This window comes from Rana temporaria, chromosome 3 (assembly GCF_905171775.1).
Source record: "Rana temporaria chromosome 3, aRanTem1.1, whole genome shotgun sequence".
NCBI lineage: Eukaryota > Metazoa > Chordata > Amphibia > Anura > Ranidae > Rana > Rana temporaria.
In genome coordinates this window covers 379540436-379554800 of record NC_053491.1, presented here as the reverse complement: position 1 = coordinate 379554800, position 14365 = coordinate 379540436, and the positions used below count along the sequence as shown (strand labels likewise).

Genomic DNA, 14365 nt, shown 5'->3' with positions numbered 1-14365 from the left:
TCCTGAATTGAGTGGATCTACCTTGTCTGGCCATGGGCTCAAACGCCAGAGAGTCCACAGTGTCTTCTGTCCCCTGGGGGTGGTCGCCCTAGGGATGCTCTTAGTGACACTTGGTTGTGGGACCCCACAGTGTGAATGATCACAGTCATTAAATTGTTTTCTACACTGCGCCTTTTAGGGCTGGATCTTTTGGCTAAGTTCAGGGCAATTTTTGTCTTCCAGGCCTCAGTGCCAGCCAGTGCTTATGCATGGCCACTCACTTTCACTTTTGTGTGTGTTTTTTTCTCAGTAAGATGGAGGGTGTGAGCAGAGGCGTACTAAGCATGGGGCGGAGGGGGCGGACCGCACCGGGTACCACACCCTGGAGGGGTGTCAGGCCGACGCCCCCCCCCCCCCTCCGCGAATGAAGAGGACTGTAGCGTGCTGCATGATGGTAGCGCGGTAACAGGGAGGCAGCGCTAGCGGCAGTCTAGGTAAGACACAGCTGAAGCGTGGCTTTTCAGGGGGGGGGGGGTGACTCGTGCGAGCCGCCCGTATCCATACCCGGGACTGCAATTATCCCCTTCTCTGTGGCAGCGCCCGCGGCTCTGATAGATACGGCTGTGACTGTCTGACACTGACAGTCACACAGCCTAGGAGCGTGAAGCTGCAGCCGCCTCCCCCTGTGCTGTGCTGCCTGTGTGTGTAGTGTAACACGCGGCGCGCTGATGATCATGGGTCTGAAGGCAAGGGGGGTGTGTGCACTATTGTAAGGGGGGGTGTTCTGTATATGAGGGGGGTTCTGTATTGTGGGGGGGTGTTCTGTATTGTGGGGGGGTGTTCTGTATTGTGGGGGGGTTCTGTATTGTGGGGGGGGGGGTGTTCTGTATTGTGGGGGGGGTTCTGTATTGTGGGGGGGGTGTTCTGTATTGTGGGGGGGGGGTGTTCTGTATTGTGGGGGGGGTGTTCTGTATTGTGGGGGGGTTCTGTATTGTGGGGGGGTGTTCTGTATTGTGGGGGTGTTCTGTATTGTGGGGGGGGGTGTTCTGTATTGTGGGGGGGTGTTCTGTATTGTGGGGGGGTTCTGTATTGTGGGGGGGGGGGTTCTGTATTGTGGGGGGGGGTTCTGTATTGTGGGGGGGGGGTGTTCTGTATTGTGGGGGGGTTCTGTATTGTGGGGGTGTTCTGTATTGTGGGGGTGTTCTGTATTGTAGGGGGGGTCTGAACTGTAGGGGTGGGTCTATATTGTAGGGAGGGGTCTGCACTGTCCAGAGGTGCAGTCTAATGTAAAGGGGTCCAGTGATGCAGGGTGCTGTGTAATGTAAAGGGGTCCAGTGATGCAGGGTGCTGTGTAATGTAAAGGGGACCCGTGGTGCAGGGTGCTGTGTAACGTAAAGGGGTCCAGAGATGCAGGGTGCTGTGTAATGTAAAGGGGACCAGTGGTGCAGGGTGCTGTGTAATGTAAAGGGGTCCAAAGGTGTTGTGTAATGTAAAGGGATCCAGAGGTGCAGGGTGGTGTGTAATGTAAAGGGGTCCAGAGATGCAGGGTGCTGTGTAATGTAATGGGGTCCAGAGATGCAGGGTGCTGTGTAATATAAAGGGGTCCAGAGGTGTAGGGTGCTGTGTAATCTAAAGGGATCCAGAGGTGCAGGGTGGTGTGTAATGTAAGGGGTCCAGAGGTGCGGGGGCTGTGTAATGTAAAGGGGTGCAGTGATGCAGGGTGCTGTGTAATGTAAAGGGGTCCAGTGATGCAGGGTGCTGTGTAATGTAAGGGGTCCAGAGATGCAGGGTGCTGTGTAATGTAAAGGGGTCCAGAAGTGCAGTGTAATGTAAAGGGGTCCAGAGGTGCATGGTGCTGTGTAATGTAAAGGGGTGCAGGGTGCTGTGTAATGTAAAGGGGTCCAGAGATGCAGGGTGCTGTGTAATGTAAAGGGGTCCAGAGGTGCAGGGTGCTGTGTAATGTAAGGGGTCCAGAGATGCAGGGTGCTGTTTAATGTAAAGGGGTCCAGAGATGCAGGGTGCTGTTTAATGTAAAGGGGTCCAGAAGTGCAGTGTAATGTAAAGGGGTCCAGAGGTGCAGGGTGGTGTGTAATGTAAAGGGGTCCAGAGATGCAGGGTGCTGTGTAATGTAATGGGGTCCAGAGATGCAGGGTGCTGTGTAATATAAAGGGGTCCAGAGGTGTAGGGTGCTGTGTAATCTAAAGGGATCCAGAGGTGCAGGGTGGTGTGTAATGTAAGGGGTCCAGAGGTGCGGGGGCTGTGTAATGTAAAGGGGTGCAGTGATGCAGGGTGCTGTGTAATGTAAAGGGGTCCAGTGATGCAGGGTGCTGTGTAATGTAAGGGGTCCAGAGATGCAGGGTGCTGTGTAATGTAAAGGGGTCCAGAAGTGCAGTGTAATGTAAAGGGGTCCAGAGGTGCATGGTGCTGTGTAATGTAAAGGGGTGCAGGGTGCTGTGTAATGTAAAGGGGTCCAGAGGTGCAGGGTGCTGTGTAATGTAAAGGGGTCCAGAGGTGCAGGGTGCTGTGTAATGTAAGGGGTCCAGAGATGCAGGGTGCTGTTTAATGTAAAGGGGTCCAGAGATGCAGGGTGCTGTTTAATGTAAAGGGGTCCAGAAGTGCAGTGTAATGTAAAGGGGTCCAGAGGTGCATGGTGCTGTGTAATGTAAAGGGGTGCAGGGTGCTGTGTAATGTAAAGGGGTCCAGAGGTGCAGGGTGCTGTGTAATGTAAAGGGGTCCAGAGGTGCAGGGTGCTGTGTAATGTAAGGGGTCCAGAGATGCAGGGTGCTGTTTAATGTAAAGGGGTCCAGAGATGCAGGGTGCTGTTTAATGTAAAGGGGTCCAGAGGTGCAGGGTGCTGTGTAATGTAAAGGGGTCCAGAGGTGCAGGGTTCTGTGTAATGTAAGGGGTCCAGAGATGCAGGGTGCTGTGTAATTTACAGGGGTCCAGAGATGCAGTGTGCTGTGTAATGTAAAGGGGTCCAGAAGTGCAGTGTAATGTAAAGGGGTCCAGAGGTGCATGGTGCTGTGTAATGTAAAGGGGTGCAGGGGGCTGTGTAATGTAAAGGGGTGCAGGGGGCTGTGTAATGTAAAGGGGTCCAGAGGTGCAGGGTGCTGTGTAATGTAAGGGGTCCAGAGGTGCAGGGTGCTGTGTAATGTAAGGGGTCCAGAGGTGCAGGGGGCTGTGTAATGTAAAGGGGTCCAGAGGTGCAGGGTGATGTGTAATGTAAGGGGTCCAGAGGTGCAGGGGGCTGTTTAATGTAAAGGGGTCCAGAGATGCAGGGTGCTGTGTAATGTAAAGGGGTCCAGAGATGCAGGGTGCTGTTTAATGTAAAGGGGTCCAGAGATGCAGGGTGCTGTTTAATGTAAAGGGGTCCAGAAGTGCAGTGTAATGTAAAGGGGTCCAGAGGTGCATGGTGCTGTGTAATGTAAAGGGGTGCAGGGTGCTGTGTAATGTAAAGGGGTCCAGAGATGCAGGGTGCTGTGTAATGTAAAGGGGTCTAGAGGTGCAGGGTGCTGTGTAATGTAAGGGGTCCAGAGATGCAGGGTGCTGTGTAATGTAAAGGGGTCCAGAGATGCAAGGTGCTGTGTAATGTAAAGGGGTCCAGTGATGCAGGGTGCTGTTTAATGTAAAGGGGTCCAGAGGTGCAGGGTGCTGTGTAATGTAAAGGGGTCCAGAGGTGCAGGGTTCTGTGTAATGTAAGGGGTCCAGAGATGCAGGGTGCTGTGTAATTTACAGGGGTCCAGGGATGCAGGGTGCTGTGTAATGTAAAGGGGTCCAGAAGTGCAGTGTAATGTAAAGGGGTCCAGAGGTGCATGGTGCTGTGTAATGTAAAGGGGTGCAGGGTGCTGTGTAATGTAAAGGGGTCCAGGGATGCAGGGTGCTGTGTAATGTAAAGGGGTCCAGAAGTGCAGTGTAATGTAAAGGGGTCCAGAGGTGCATGGTGCTGTGTAATGTAAAGGGGTGCAGGGTGCTGTGTAATGTAAAGGGGTCCAGAGATGCAGGGTGCTGTGTAATGTAAAGGGGTCCAGAGGTGCAGGGTGCTGTGTAATGTAAAGGGGTCCAGAGGTGCAGGGTGCTGTGTAATGTAAGGGGTCCAGAGGTGCAGGGGGCTGTGTAATGTAAAGGGGTCCAGAGGTGCAGGGTGCTATGTAATGTAAGGGGTCCAGAGGTGCAGGGTGCTGTGTAATGTAAAGGGGTCCAGAGGTGCAGGGTGCTGTGTAATGTAAGGGGTCCAGAGGTGCAGGGGGCTGTTTAATGTAAAGGGGTCCAGAGATGCAGGGTGCTATGTAATGTAAAGGGGTCCAGTGATACAGTTGTGGAGAGGGGGTACACAGTAGTGTCAAAGAGATATTGAAGGATGCAGGGGGCACAGTGGGGTGTTTTTACATTTTACCATGGGGGGGTGCCAGATATTGGATCCGCCCCGGGTGCCAAATGTTCTAGGTACGCCCCTGGGTGTGAGTCCTCAGACTTGCCCTGTTGTCTAGGGGAAGGATATCTAGCCCTCAGGTTCCTTCCTCCCCTGCCCCTGCCCCTAGTATTCGATAGTCCCCCTCAACCTAGTATTCGATGGCCCCCCCTCAACCTAGTATTCGATGGCCCCCTCAACCTAGTATTCGATGGCCCCCTCAACCTAGTATTCGATGGCCCCCTCAACCTAGTATTCGATGGCCCCCTCAACCTAGTATTCGATAGTTCCTCTCAACCTAGTATTCGATGGCCCCCCTCAACCCAGTATTCGATGGCCCCCCTCAACCTAGTATTCAATGGCCCCCTCAACCTAGTATTCGATGGCCCCCTCAACCTAGTATTCGATGGCCCCCTCAACCTAGTATTCGATAGTTCCTCTCAACCTAGTATTCGATGGCCCCCCTCAACCTAGTATTCGATGGCCCCCTCAACCTAGTATTCAATGGCCCCCTCAACCTATTATTCGATGGCCCCCTCAACCTAGTATTTGATGGCCCCCTCAACCTAGTATTCAATGGCCGCCCCTCAACCTAGTATTCAATGGCCGCCCCTCAACCTAGTATTCGATGGCCCCCTCAACCTAGTATTCGATGGGCCCCTCAACCTCGTATTAGATGGCCCCCTCAACCTCGTATTTGATGGCCCCCTCAATCTAGTATTCGATGGCCCCCCTCAACCTCATATTTAATGTCCTCCTCAACCCAAGTTCTGCCAGGCTTTCTGGCTAGGCAGACATTGGAACACTATGTCCCTGTCATGAGCCATGCCCCCCCCGGGGATCAGGGAGGGGTCCTACCCCTTCAGGGGGTGGACAAAGCACACCCTTAGGTGCACTTTTTAGTGTGTGTTTTAGATGCACATTTTTTGCACACCTAATGGTTTTTCTGTTTTTCTGTTTTTTCATTACCGCGGATTCAAAACAATATCGACAATAAGAACAGCTTACATGTTTCAAATAGCCTTAGTCTTAGGCTATGACCAAGGCTATTTGCCGAAACATGTAAGCTGTTCTTGTCGTCACTATTCTGTAGCCAAATAAAGACTGATACAGATGTGCGAGTTGCCAGCTCCCCTATCTGCTTTCTCTGCAGTATGCATGCTGGCCGAGGAAAGGCTTTTCTACTCAGGCTGTGACTGCTTTCTACTGTAGATTTTGCACACCTTTTGTTTTGATGCACCTGCATCAAAGTTTTCTTTGCGTTTTAAGCAATCATCTGTTTGAAAGCTATTTTTGACACCCACAGCCCAGTCCATTCCTTTAATTCCTTAGTTGATATCTAGGTTTTTCTTATTCAGAAGAGTTACCCTGCAAACAAAAGTGGGATCTGAACTGTGCTCACACGTGGTCACTACAGGGGACGCGGGGCTGTGTACTCCTCATTAAAGTGGGAATTTCACCCTTAAGCCAGTCTCACAGAAAGGTTTGACAGTCGCCGAGTGTTTGAACTTTTGTCGCCATCTGTTGCTTTGGATTTTCAAAACTTTAATCTTTTTCCTGTGAGTAAAAATGTTGGAATTTCTGACAATATAATATTGGTGCCATGCCAAAAGCCAGCAATTCATCCGAGGCTAATTACACTAGCAGCTCCCGCAGGAGTGCTGCATCAAGCAGAGATGAGTAACGGCCGTGGAATGTTGACAGGAAAGGCTTCGGGACCTGTCCAGCTACCCCTGGCACCTACAAGAGGGGATTCTGGAAGGATCTGGGATCTCATCCACCTGTGCCGGCAATTTCCACAGAATATTCTGCTTTAAAGAGGAACTCCAGTCTAAATGATAAACAGTTCTGTGAAATATACCATTGCAAGTGTTTTGTCCAATAAGTGCAAAAGACTACCCGTTGATCTTCCCAGAAATGTTGCTTGCTGAAAATGTTCTGTGCCTCTACATTGTTCCCAGCAGACTCTGTAGATTACATAACACCTTCCCCTGTGTTATCAGATGAGGAGAGAGGGAGGTGTTCTATGGTCCAGCACTATGGGGACAACTAGGATTCCAACCCACATGTGCGAGACCACCAGGAAGCTGTCACCTGTACAGGACCAAACATCTGCAGCCTGGGCATTTCCTGTCTCATAGCCACACATGTACAAGGGACGGGAGGGTTGCAAGGGGGAGAGGGGAATACAAGTGACTGGCTTCTACAGGTGTCAGTTTTCTGGCAACACATGCAGGGCCACTAATAAGGCAGTACAGCTGTAGTGCCTTATTGCTACTACTTGTAGATCTCCCTGCAGTGCTGCCGGCCTCAACACCTTTGTCTCTCTCCGGTTACGCTGCAGTGGGATCAGTTCTAGGATCTGCGCCCCCTTCCACCTGCTCTCGGGGCCCCCCTGTGTGCCCTCCCCTGAAGCACTTCCGGCTTCATTCCATCCACTCCTCTCCCACTGGCTGTTGCGGGCACACAGAGGAATTGTTTCAGGATGGAGAGCATAGATATGTCATACTTATAGGCCCATTCTTTCCTGAATGAACACAGTGAGGGATCGGTACTGATCACTCCTGTGGGCATTCATCCCTGAAGCTTGGTGAACTGTGTTTACTATGCTTCAGTTTGTGAATGAACAGGAAGCCTCAGAGTGTTTCCCATTCATTCACTGTTGACCGCAGCTGAGGCTGCAGAGAAAGGGATTCATGAATCTCTGTCCTAAGTCACTTTCTCTGTCTCAAATGTGAGACATCAGGGGTCAGTGCTCAGACCATACGCCGCACACTGCATCACATTAGTCTGCATGGCTGTCATCCCAAAAGAAAGCCTCTTCTAAAGATGATGTACAAAAAAGCCCGCAAACAGTTTGCTGAAGACAAGCAGACTATGGACATGGATTACTGGAACCATGTCCAATAGTCTGATGAGACCAAGATAAACTTATTTGTTTCAGATGGTGTCAAGCATGTGTGTCGGCAACCAGGTGGGGAGTACAAAGACAAGTGTGTCTTGCCTACAGTCAAGCATGGTGGTTGGAGTGTCATGGTCTGGGGCTGCATGAGTGCTGCCGGAAATGGGGAGCTACAGTTCATTGAGGGAACCATGAATGCCAACATGTACTGTGACATACTGAAGCAGAGCATGATCCCCTCCCTTCGTAGACTGGACCGCAGGGCCGTATTCCAACATCATAACGACTCCAAACTCATCTCCAGGACGACCACTGCCTTGCTAAAGAAGCTGAGGATAAAGGTGATGGACTGGCCAAGCATGTCTACAGACCTAAACCCTATTGAGCATCTGTGGGGCATCCTCAAACGTAAGGTGGAGGAGCACAAGATCTCTAACATCCACCATCTCCATAATGTTGTCATGGAGGAGTGGAAGAGGACTCCAGTGGCAACCTGTAAAGCTCTGGTGAACTCCAAGAGGGTTAAAGAAGTGCTGGAAAAAAATGTTGGCCACAGAAAAAATGTACACTTTGGGCCCAATTTGGACATTTTTACTTAGGGGTGTACTCACTTTTGTTGCCAGCGGTTTAGACATTAATGGCTGTGTGTTGAGTTATTTTGAGGGGACAGCAAATTTACACTGTTATACAAGCTGTACACTCACTACTTTACATTGTAGCAAAAGTGTCATTTCTTCAGTGTTGTCACATGAAAAGATATAATAAAATGTTTACAAAAATGTGAGGGGTGTACTCACTTTTGTGAGATACTGTATAAGGATGGTAAGCTGCGATATATTACATTCTTGTTCTTGTTGTTGATTATAAGAATTTTAGTTAAAGGTGGAATCTGGTGTGCTGGCTTTTTTTTTTATGTCAGAACTCTCCCCTCCATGTTTCCCAGCACTACCCTGTCTTACTTCTTGTTAAAAAATGAGTGTCCTTGTGTTCTCACGCTAATGTCGCGTACACATGGTCGGAATTTCCGACAATAAATGTGCGATGTGAGCTTGTTGTGGGACAATCCGACTGTGTGTAGGCTCCATCGGACATTTGCTGTCGGAATTTCCAACAACATGTTTTAGAGCTGGTTATCAATTTTTCCGACAACAAAAGTTCTTGTTGGAAATTCTGATCGTCTGTAGCCAATTCCGACACACAAAAATCCTACGCATGCTCGGAATCAATTCGACGCATGCTCGGAATCATTGAACTTCTTTTTTCTCGGCTTGTCGTAGTGTTGTACGTGACCGCGTTCTTGACGTTTGGAATTTCCAACAACATTTGTGTGACCGTGTATATGCAAGTTTAAGCGATCAATCTGTTGGGAAAAAAAACATGGTTTTGATGTCGAAATGTCCGATTGTGTGTACGCGGCATTAGTGTTACATTTGTTGTGGTATAAAATACATTCAAGTACAACAGGTAAAGTTGGGACCCATGTGTGATTGGTGGGGTAGGTATGCAGTAGTCTTTTTTTTTTTTTTTTTTTTGCTTGGCTTGTTTTTTGTTTTTTTTTTGGAAAGAAAGTGATTGGCTGCCATGGACTATCAGGGCTGGACTGGGACCAAAATTTGGCCCTGGACTTCATCCAGACTGGCCCACTTTGACAGGTCTCTCCCATGGCGGCCGAGGGAGCCTATGTCACAGCTGTGTGTCCTTCCGGATCGTATGATGAGCTTCTCAGTGTGACTCCCGAGGAGCATGTCTGTATTCAGTCACGCTAAAGTTATATAGTCAGGGAGAGGAGGTGAGCGGTGCGGGGAGGGAGAGGAGGCGAGTGCTGTGGGAAGGGAGAGGAGGTGAGCGCTGCGGGGAGGGAGAGGAGGCAAGTGCTGTGGGAAGGGAGAGGAGGTGAGCGCTGAGGGGAGGGAGAGACAGAGGAGCGGAGGGGAGCGGCAGTCCGCTGAGCCATCGGCCCACCGGGAAACTCCCGGTAGTCCCGATGGCCAGTCCATCCCTGTGGACTATGCATACTGTTTCTTACAACTATAAAATAACCCAATCCAAGCGAGGGAGTCTGCATACTTTTTGTAGGGCAGTGGCCCTAGGAGGCCAGAAGATCAGCATGAAACCCATTTTCAAAAGTCAGCAATGGCATCCTTCACAGGTCTCTCAATGACAAGTCTCCTTTAACAATAAAACCTTCCATGACAATGGTTTTCTGTGTATCAATAAGCGTTACCAAATCCGAAAAGTATTCCAGAAATGTCAACTTGTTATTTCTGGAGGGAAATGCGAATTCTAATCAATATTCACATTACACACATTCTCCACTAGCCCTTCACAAATAAACAGCAGCGTGAGTCAGTGCCCTTCACTATGTGAGGTCTTCTAATATAGCCGGCTGGCATGTGACAGCAAGTCTCCCATGTAAGATTATTACCATCCACATGTTACGTAAGAGGTTCTGTGTCAATATGAATAAAACTTGCTGGGTTTAATGGGAAACAAACTCAGAAACGTGAACTACGAGGCATGTAAAAATATGATCATTCTTACCATGACTTTCCTCTGTAACTTTTTAATAGGTTATTATGTATTCTTTCTTTTTCTGTTTCCCCTCCTCTTCTCTCCTCTCCTCTTTTCTCTCCTCTCCTCTATCTCTACTCCCCTCTATTTCCCTCTTCTCTCCTCTCCTCTCCTCTTCTCTATCTCTATTCCCCTTTCTTTCCCTCCTCTCCTCTCATCATTTCTTTAATGTCCTCTATCTATGCTTCCCTCTCTTCCTCTCTTCTCATCATTTGTGTATTGTCCTCTCTCCTAATCTCTTCTTCCCTCTTTTCTCCTTTTTCCTCTCTCTCCCCTCCCCTCCCCTCTTCTCTCCTATCCTCTATTCTCCTGTGATCCCCGCTGAGCAAGTGGAGGTTCACGGGGTGGATCATCAGGGATCCTTCCCATGTGAAAGTGGCCTTCCTCTGTCTCTATTTTCCTTTTCTCGTTTATTTTCTCCACTGTCTCCTCTCTTCTTCTGTCCTATCTCCCTATGTGTCCTCTTATTGCCTCTCCTTTTCTCTCCACTCTCTTTCTTTCTAACCTTGACTCTCTCCCTTCCTCTTTACCCTCGCCTCTGCTCTCCTTTTTCCTGCCTTCTCCCCTCCCCACTATTATCTTCTGTCACCTCTTTTCTATTCACTCCTCTGATCCTCCTTCCTTCTCTTCCCCACTCCTCTACTTTCTTCTCTTCTCCCCCTGCTCCCCCCATCCTTCTTTCCTCTCCCATCTTTTCTCCTCCCCTCTGTTCTCTTTTTTCCTCCTTCCATTTTTTCTCTCCTCTACCCTCTTCTCTTTCCTCTACTCCCCTTTCATGCCTCCCCTCTCCTTTCTTCTCTTTTTCTTCCCCTGTCTCTGCCCACTGCCCTCTCCTCTTCTCCCCTCCCGCTATTCTCATCTCTCTTTCTCCTCTTTCCTGTTTGCTCCTCTCATCCTCCTTCCTTCTCCTTTTCTCTCTCTACATCTCCTCTTTGTTTTGTCCTCTCTCTTGTCTTTTCTTTTCCCCTCTCTGCTTCTCTTTATTCCTTTCTTCTCACCTCTATTCTCTTCTCTCTCTTCTCCTTCTTGCCCTCTCCTCTCTTTTCTACATAGTCTCCTTGTCTTTCTCTTTTGGTCTTGCTACTCTTTGTATTTTTCTGTCTGTCTCTCCCTTTTTTTTTTTTCTCTGCCTCGTATCCTTATGCCGCATACACACGGTTGGAATTTCCGATGGAAAAAGTCAGACGGAATTTTTTCATAGGATATTCCGACTGTGTGTGTGCCCCATTGGACTTTTTCTGTCGGAAATTCCGACGGACTTAGAAAGAGAACATGTTCTCTTTTTTTTCCGTTCGTCTGTCTGGAATTCCGACAGAGAAAAAAAACATGCACGCATGCTCGGAAGCATTGAACTTCATTTTTCTAGGCTCGTCGTAGTGTTGTCTGTCATCACGGTTTTGACGGTCGGAAATTTGGTGTGTCCGTGTGTATGCATGACAGCTTGAGCGGAATGCCGTCGGAAAAACCTGTCTGAGTTTATTCCGACGGAAAAAACGGTCGTGTGTACAAGGCATAACTTCCCTCTCATTTCCTTTTTCCCCGCTCCTCTCCTTTGCCTTTGCCTTCTTTTGCTGGCAAACTGTCTGACATAGACCTTAGGGTCAGGGTTTAGGGGTCACGCTGAGAATTTGCAATTGGGGTTGGGAATCACAGTGCCCTTAAACAGCCCATAGATAAGTCTTTTTTTTTTTTTTTTAACTGTGTTGAAGGAAAAAAAAAATGATTCCCTCGCCTATGATGTGTATGGGGGAACCTTCTGCTGAGCCTTTGTATTCGTTTAGCAGAGAGACTTCCCCACTGTCAGAATACACTGATCTGCGCTGCTGGCTATAACCTGCTGCACTGATCAAGCTGAAACCTCCCTGGTCATACATGAATCAAAATTCATCCCTGCTGATCGACCAAATTTTGATCCTTGTATGGCTAGTTTTAGACTGTTGGCTAAAACAGGGCTCGACAAATCCCGGTCGCCAGGTCGCCATGGCGACTAGAAATAGTGTCCTGGCGACTTGGCTTGGAAGGTGGGCTTTTTTGTGAGCTGGCGCCATCTGGTGGTTAGCCGTTGGTATTACAAGTTATTACCACCAGATGTGAGCTGGCGCCATCTGGTGGTGGCCGTTGGTATTACAAGTTAAGCATTACAAGTTAGACAGCAATTCTAATGTCATTTTTCACTATTTTTCAATGCCATATTCTTCCCTCTAATTAGAACCCCCAAACATTATATATATTTTTTATCCTAACACCCTAGATAATAAAATGGCGATCGTTGCAATACTTTCTGTCACGCAGTATTTGCGCAGCGGTCTTACAAGCGCACTTTTTTGGGAAAAAATTACACTTGTTTTAATTAAACAATAAGACAACAGTAAAGTTATCCCCATTTTTTTTAATATTATGAAAGATAATGTTACGCCGAGTAAATTCATACCCAACATGTCACGCTTCAAAATTGCGTCCGCTCGTGGAATGCCGACAAACTTTTACCCTTTAAAATCTTCATAGGCGACGTTTAAAAAAATCTACAGGTTGCATGTTTTGAGTTACAGAGGAGGACTAGGGCTAGAATTATTGCTCTCGCTCTACCAATCGCGGCGATACCTCACATGTGTGGTTTGAACACCGTTTACATATGCGTGCGCTGCTCACGTATGTGTTCGCTTCTGCATGCAAGCTCATCGGGACGGGGTGCGTTTTCTGGCTCCTAACTTTTTTTAGCTGGCTCCTAGATTCCAAGCAAATTTGTCAAACCCTGGGCTAAAAGGGGTGTGCATTTTTCCAGGACTGCCCCTCTTGTCACCTGCAAAGCATGAGGATGCAGCTATTGTGATGTCACTGGCCTGGGTAAGGGCCTGCAGGAAAAAGGTATGTATAGTTTTTTTTATAGAAAACACCTGGGGGGTCTTCAGAGGGTGGGGGGAGGCAAAGTCAACATGACTGGAGTTTTACTTTAAGTTAATCTGTGGCTTCGGCTTTTCCTCCCGTGAGAGAATTGCTGTGCGGTTTATCTTGTGCGGTGGCCAGTCTGAGTCGGGCTTGCCGCAGTCATGGCATTTTGGTTACATCAGGAATTAGTCAAGCTCACTGGAGCTTACTCCACCCTGCTGCTTAGACCACTCTTCTCCGTTTACACTCTGCTAATTGTTCTCCACCCTCAGGGCTGCTGTAGAGTAGTATAAGTGACCTCACCAGAAACATTATCTGCTGACAGCTACACTTATAACAACTGCCGCCCAGCAGAGTGAGAGGAAGGTCATAAAGCTTTCTGAAATATACATTTATAGAAATTGTTGCAAAACAGTGTATAAATAGGTTGAAGTGAGATGATGTCAAGAATTACATTGGCAGTTAAAGGGCAAGTCTACTCAAAAGAGATATTGTACAATGTAGTTATAGGTGGAGGCTGAGCCAACTGTTGGCTGCTTGTTTGTCTTGGATACTTAAACCATGAGATCTCCCTGCCATGATTCCCGACCGGGGAGTTTTGGGTGTCACAGCTTCTTGTGTTACATTATACATATTATAAAATAAATAATACCCACAGGGATGGATGGAGCCTTTCATAATGTGTGAAAAATGGAGTTGCCATTTCAGGTGCTCCCACTGAGGTCTATTGGGGCCAAAACCACAAGACTCTGCCCCATGTACTTTTTCGAGCTTCAAGCGAAAATTCTCAAGCAACACTGAGAGGTCACAAATAAAAATTAAATAGAATAGGAATCTTGATGTTCAGCGTTGAAGCTCTTTGAAAATCTCACTTAAAGCGGAGTTCCGGCCACAATTTCACTTTTTAAATATAAATACCCCTGTAATACACAAGCTTAATGTATTCTAGTAAAGTTAGTCTGTAAACTAAGGTCCGTTTTGTTAGGTTGTTACAGCATTTAGACACTTTATAAAATAGAAATTGACTGGGGCCATCTTAAGTGTGGGCATCATGAAGCCAGACTGTATGACTTCCTGGATTTCAGCCTTGCAGATCTAGCACATGCTCAGTGCTGCACAAGCAGTGTCAGATCAGGTTTCAGCACCTGTGCTGTCCAAGTCACATGATTCTTTGAGACTGGGGAGTGCACAGACTCCTGGAAAGTTACACCCACTACATTCCCAGGAGTCTGTGCGGTGTAGGTTAGGAAGCTTAAGCACCTAGGTGCAGGAAGTGGGAAGATTAACTATTCTACCTAGCAACAACACTTTGAAGGCATCTAAAAAAATTATTTTTTTTCGTAAAGGACTAATGACATTTTTTTTAAACTACTGATGTAATGTTATATTTATGGGTGGAACTCCACTTTAAAATTGCCCAGTTGTGAAGGGGGTCTTAGACGGTTGTCCCTATAACAGGCAAGGAAGATTTCCCCCCAGCTCTTGCTCTTTGGATTTTCCATCACTTTCTCGTTGGCAATGGTCATAAATATCATAAAGAGTAAAAGTCTCCAGTGGGAACACAGACAGCAATATAACTTGAGGGTCTAACCTTCCCCTCTCCGTTCAAATAAAAAAAA

General features: G+C 47.9%; 1 protein-coding gene across 1 annotated transcript in view; it reads left to right on the top strand.

Annotated features, from left to right (window-relative positions):
- The window catches only part of SYN3 (synapsin III), a 534306-nt gene that overhangs the window by 376491 nt on the left and 143450 nt on the right, over nt 1-14365 (top strand). The gene's annotated exons all lie outside the window — the stretch shown is intronic.